Source organism: Chrysochloris asiatica, unplaced genomic scaffold (genome assembly GCF_000296735.1).
Source record: "Chrysochloris asiatica unplaced genomic scaffold, ChrAsi1.0 scaffold00162, whole genome shotgun sequence".
Classification (NCBI taxonomy): domain Eukaryota; kingdom Metazoa; phylum Chordata; class Mammalia; order Afrosoricida; family Chrysochloridae; genus Chrysochloris; species Chrysochloris asiatica.
This window is the reverse complement of record NW_006408680.1, coordinates 5,491,995-5,498,869: the sequence shown is the minus strand read 5'-3', so window position 1 is coordinate 5,498,869 and position 6,875 is coordinate 5,491,995.

Below are 6,875 nucleotides of genomic sequence, written 5' to 3'. Positions count from 1 at the left end.
CAGATTTGATACATTAAACACTAAAGACCAAAGACCAGAAGAGTTGTGGGATGACATCAAGAACATCATACATGAAGAAAGCAAAAAATCATTGAAAAGACAAGAAAGAAGGAAAAGGTCAAAATGGACGTCAGAAGAGACACTGAAACTTGCTCTCCAGCGTAGAGATTCCTAAGCAAATGGAAGAAATGAAGAGGTCTCAGAGCTGAGCAGAAAATTTCAAAGATCAGCTTAAGAAGATAAAGCCAAATATTACAACAAAATATGCAACCATCTGGAGTCAGAAAACCAAAAAGGAAGAACACGCTCAGCATTTCTCAAGCTGGGGGAACTGAAGAAAAATGTTCAAACCTGGACTTTCGTTATTGAAAGATTCTCTGGGCAAATTATTGAATGATGCAGAAAGCATCAAGAGAAGATGGAAGAAACACACAGAGTCATTGTATCAAAAGGAAATGGTTAATATTCAACCGCTTCAAGAGGTAGCATACGATAAAGAGCCAATGATACTGAAGGAGGAAGTCTAAGGTACATTGAAGGAATTGGCAAGATCAAGGCTCCAAGAATTGATGGAATAAAAATTGAAATCTTTCAAGAAAGTGAGGCAGCACAGGAGGCACTCACTAATCTCTGCCAAGAAATTTGGAAGACAACTATCTGGCCTACTGATTAGAAGAGATCCATATTTGTGCCCATTCCAAAGAGAGGTGACCCAACGGAATGCAGAAATCATCAGACAATCTTTTTGATACCCCATGCGAGCAAATTTTTGCTAAAGGTAATACAGAAACGGCTACAATCGTTCATTGACAGAGAACTTCCAGAGGTTCAAGCTGGATTCAGAAGAGGCTGTGGAATGAGGGATATCATTGCTGATGTCCGATGGATCTTGGCTGAAAGGAAAGAATATCAGAAAGATGTTTATCTGTGCTTTATTGAGTACACAAATGCTTTCGATTGTGTGGATCATGACAAGCTATGGACAACACTGCAAAGGACAAGTATTCTGGAACACTTAATTGTGCTAATGAAGAATCTGTGCATGGATCAAGAAGCAGTTGTTCGAACAGAACATGGGAACACTGAATTGTTTAAAATTTAAAAAGGTGTGCAATAAGGTTGTATTCTTTCACCATACTTATTCAACCTGTATGCTGAGCAAATCATCTGAGAAGCTGGGTTCTATGAAGAAAAACGTGTCATAAGGATTGGAGGAAGACTCATTACCAACCTGCAATATGCAGATGATACAACCTTACTTGCTGAAAGTGAAGAAGGACTTAAAAACATTTACTGATGAAGATCAAAGAGCACAGCCTTTGGTATAGATTACATCTCAATGTCAAGAAAACAAATACCCTCACCAATGGACCAATAAGAATTGGAAGAAATGCAGCCTGGAGGCCAAGATGGCCAAACTTCGTCTCTCATACTTTGGACATGTTGTCAGGAGAAACCAGTCACTGGAGAAGAATATCATGTTTGGTAAGATGGAGAGTCAGAGAAAAAGAGGAAGACCCCCCCCAATGAGATGGATTTGCCAATTGACAACATCGATGGACTCAAGTGTGGCAACAGTAGTGAGGTTGGCCCAGGAATGGGCAGTGTTTCATTCTGCTGCGCATAAGGTCGCTATGGGTCGGTACTGACTCGATGGCGCCTAACAACAACAACAACAGTCCAGCCTTCTAGAGGAACATTACCAATCTGCAATATGCAGATGATACATCTTTGCTTGCTGAAAGCCAAGAGGACTTGAATTGCTTATTGATGAGGATCAAAGACCACAGCCTTTGGTATGGGTTGCACCTCAATGTAAAGAAAACAAAAATCCTCATCACTGGACCAATAAATAACATCCATATAAATGGAGAAAAGATTGAAGTAGTCAATGAGTTTATATTGCTTGGATCAACTATCAACACTCATGGAAGCAGCAGTCAAGAAATCAAATAACAAATTGCATTAGATAAATTTGCTGCATAAGAGCTCTTTAAAGTGTTGAAGAGCAAAGATGTCAGCTTGAGGACTAAAGTGTGCCTCACGCAAGCCATGGTATTTTTATTATTAACCTTATCTGCATGCAAAAGTTGGACACTGAATAAGGAAGACCGTGGAAGGATTGATGCTTTTGAGTTATGGTGTTGGAGGTGAATATTCAAAGTGCCATGGGCTGCCAAAAGAACCAAGAGATTTGTGGTGGAAGAAGTGCAGCCAGAGTGCTTCTTGGAGGCCAGGATGTGCAAACTTCATCTTTGAAACTTTGGACATATTGTCAGGAGGGACCAGTCGCTGGAGAAGGATATCATGTTTGGTTAAGGTGGAGGGTCAGAGAAAAAGAGGAAGACCCTCAATGAGATGGACTGGCAAAGTGGCAGCAGCAGTGAGCTCAAACGTAGTAATATTGTGAAGTTGGGCCAGCACTGGGCCGCGGTACATTCTGTTGTGCATATGGTTGCTATGAATTGGTGTCAACTCGATGATACCTAACAACAAACAAAAAGTCCAGCCTCAGATACAACAGTCAGGCTCTCTCATTACGGAATTCTTGTTTCTTGTTTGAAAGAGCAGGAAAATGTTGGAAACCACATGGCTATCCATTTTTCCTTTCCTGTCTCAGTCCCATTGTCATGTGAGCATCTGCATTTTGACTTGTTGTTGTTGTTGTTGTTGTTGTTGTTGGGGCTAGAACCTGAGTGCAGGGGAATCTATTTTGAAGAAATGCTGCATATGGACCCAAGTAGCAAGGACTCCTATGAATAAACATGAAGGCTTTTCCTCACCCCAAACCTTTTAATCCAGCAAAGCCTTTGTTCAGGGAAATGGGGGCTAAGTGTTGCTTTTATGGAAACCCTGCCTCACCTGACTGTTCTTAATCAGTAAAAGGCAAGAGTCCTGTCTTGTAGGGCAGACACGTGACTAGTATTCCCTGCAACATAAGTTGCTACTATTAGGGTAAGGTGGATGAAGGGTATATGGGAACTCTACGATTTTTGCAACATTTTTGTAAGGCTAAGATTATTTCACTAATAAAAGTTCAAAACACGATACCATATGTATATCTTTGGAATAAATATGTCTGCTGTCAAAATATAGCTGCTTTTATGGCAATGAACATTAGATTCAGGAGAGCTGTCTGGCGTGTGGAGAATGCCATCGGTGACATGTGCAGAGATGACTTCAGGTGGATTTGCACTATTTCATTTTTTATGCTGGGTGGTAGCTGTTCAGTGTTTAACATATTATTCTTTTAAATTCTTGCATACATATTTATATATATATATTTTCATAATAAATTAAGAAAATGAAAGTGCACATAAAAATGAAAATATAAAATATTTCATGAGTCTCTGTGTCTCCCTGGACTCATCTGTGGATCCCAGGATTAGAACTCTTGGTTGAAAGAATTAGAACGTTAGGACTCCCTTTGCTCCACCCATGTACTTTTCACTCTAACACTGGTTGTCTCCATAGAGGGTTCTCTCTGTCACTGGATGGAAGAAAATGGCGTCAGAGCCTGAAGGAACAAGTAAGACCCTTCAGCACCCATTTGTGCTAGGATTTAAGCCACGTGTTGTCAGTAGCTCAGAGAGACGCCATTTACTAAACCAAAGAACACAATGGGCTGCTCTCGCTGGGTTTCTACACTCGAGTGTGAACAATTTGTGTCAGTATTGATGACTCAGAGCAAGAACTGAGACAGTAGTCAGTCTCTAGCAACCATACATCATTTCTGTTCAAACATTTCCACTTCTCTGGATTCTTACAGAGACTATCGCTTTCTTCTTGCTTCCATCTTTGTAAGACCGAAGACAACATCATCAAGACTCTTCCATTCCACTATTTAACCCAAATGAGTGTGTGTGGATTGAGTCAACATAACAGCAAACAATTGTCGACTCAAGTGTTCAGATTTCTGTTAGCCAGGTTGCTTTTTTTCTTTTTAAACCTTACAGAGAAAAATATTAACTTTAGCTTCCTCTTGGCATTTATTAAGGTCTCCTTGGTCTCCAAAGGATAAGAATTGATTATGGGTCAAACAACATAAGGTTACCTTTGCTCTTGAAGACTTTAACGAGGTCTTTTACAACCGATTTGCCTGCTATGGCCTTCTGATTCTTGATGCTAATCCGGAATGTTCTATAAAATATTTCAAAGGTAGGAAGGTTAATAGAACTGCTTTGCAGAAGAATAAGAACAGGAGAAACAAAGGCATTTTTCTGATCAGTGTTGTTCTCAACTTGATTCTTCCGGATTTGTTTCTACACGTGAGCCTTCATCTTAAGGACTGGCTTTTGCTGAATCGATCATTTTCTTCTCTCTGTTCCCTTATCTTCCCACCCATCACCAATGCTTCTTTTGTCTCTGTTGTACTTCCTCTCCCATCTTCATGCTTCTCTGCTTTGCTTCAAATCCTGCCTAAGTGATCTCTCGTTTTATGTCCCAACAGCTCCCAAATGAATATATCCACCCAGACATACTTTCTTTAGCTGATGATTTGACAACTTCATTTGAAAATTGCATGGTTACACCAAATTTAACATGTCTAATACTGAATCTTGTCCTTCATGCTAATCTGTTCTTCTCCAGCCTTGTCTAGTGAAGTCGATTAAGCAACCTTGTACCGTTTTGCTCCTAAGAGATCTGAGAGTCATCCTTAACTCCTCATTGTCCCTTGCCCCTCACAGTCATCACATTTTTTTCATCCTACCATGAAAATGTTTCTATCAGCGCTGGAGCACCAGGCAGGGCTCTGTGTTGCAGAAGTTCACATGGAGTGGGACAATGCAGGGATGTTTCCATTGGGCCACTTGGCTGGAAGACAGCAGGCAGTAGTGCCTCTGACAATAATAACTGAAGGTCATCGGTGGAAGCAGGTGTGCTTGGGGCTGGAGAGCACTCACTGCCCATAAGCAAGAGCAGAAGGACCGTTTCCACAGAGGATGTGTCAGGGACTTCCCTCAGGATAGCTGGTGAGACTTTCCACAGTTTACTTAGAGATGAACTAACAGGAAGATAGAGTTTTCATATGTGGTGCTGTAGGATCCGCACTGGACTGCTAACCACAAGGTTGGTGGTTCAAACCCACCAATAACTCCTTGGAAACCCTATACAGCGTTGCTATGATTCAGAACTGACTCAATAGCATTTAACAACAAAATATTTTAAAAACGAAACCCTGTCCATGGAAAAAGCAGTGAAGAAATCAAATGGTGTGTTGCATAGGGCAAATCTACCACAAAGACCTCTTTAATGTTTGAAAAGTAAATATGTAGTCCTGGTGTGGCACTGTAGGATAAGCACCAGACTGCAAACCACAAGATCAGCAGTTCAAAGCCACCAGCTGCTACTTGGAAACCCTTCTCAGGTTTGCTATTAGTCAGAACAAGGAGCTCTGGTAAAGATTTACGCCTCGGAAACCCTATGCAGGGTCGCTAAGGGTCCGAACCGACTCCACAGCACTTAACCACCGTGAGTCAGAACAACAAGAGCTTTGAAGACTAAGGTGTGTCCAACTTAAGACACAGTGTTTCCAATCACCTCATATGCACGTGAAAGCTGGAGAGTGTGAAAAAGGAAGGCAGACGAAAAAGAAAGGAAGAACCCAATCTTAGGAGAAATACAACCAAAATGCTCCTTAGAAGCACAGATGATGAGACATGTCATCAGGAAGGACCAGTCCCTAGAGAAGGACATCATGCTTGGTCAAGTGAGGGTCAGCAGAAACAAGGGAGAGCTTGCATAAGATGGACTGACTCAGCCACCACAACACTCGACTCAAACAGACCAAGGATCAGGAAGATGGTCAGGACCAGTCAACACTGCCTTTTGTACACATAAGGTCTTCATGAGTGACAGCTAACTCAACAGCAAGACGCAGTGGCCCCATGGAGAGGGAGGACTGGCTCCCTGGAGTAGATGGGGCTCCAAGATGCATCAAGACATCATCAGAAACATGTGTCTGAGGTACCATTGAGACCAGGTCCTTCATAGTCTTTCCCCAAGACTGGTGGCCTGAGACACTAGTGGGGCAGTTGTTTTCCCAGTTCCTTGGATCAACTTTCTACTCCTCCCCTTAAGCAAGAAAGTTTGCCAGAGTAGGAAGACAGTGTGAAAATTATCACCTTCCTTTAACATCTGAGTCTGATCAACCTCTTCATGATTTCACATCTAACCATCCACATTTCTGATAGGACCAAAGGAGTGTGCGCAATTTAGCAATCAAATCTCAGCGTGGATTTGGATGACGGCTCTGTGAAGCAGACCTGCTTTGTCCAAAACGTCATCTCCCTGCTTATCCTTCTGAAGAGTCACGTAGTAAATGGGCTAAAAAAGAGAGAAAAAACTGGGAGGATTTTAGGTTGCTACCATTTGCTAACCTCAAGATAGCCGGTTCGAACCTACCCAGTAGCTCCAGCAATCTCTTGCCATAAAGATTGGTGGTGGTGGTGGTGGTGTGCCATAGAGTTGGTTCTGACTCATAGTGACCCTGTATAGATTTTCCGAGGCTATAAATCTTTATGGAAGCAGAAAGCCTCATCTTTCTCTGATTGAATGGCTGGTAGTTTTGAACTGCTGGCCTTGAGGATAGCAGCCTGACTTGTACCCACACAGCTACCAAAGTTCCTAAAGATTGTTGTTGTTGTTATGTGCCATGGAGTTGGTTCCGACTCATAGCAACCCTGCATAGGGTTTCCGAGGCTATAAATCTCTACGGGAGCAGAAAGCCTCATCTTTCTCCCACGGAACAGCTGGTAGTTTCAAACTGCTGTCCCTGAGGTTAGCAGCCCAATTCGTAATCACGACGCTCCCAGAATTCCTTATGACAACCAAGAAAACCGTAAGGGGCATTTCTACTTTTGAACCCGTAGGGG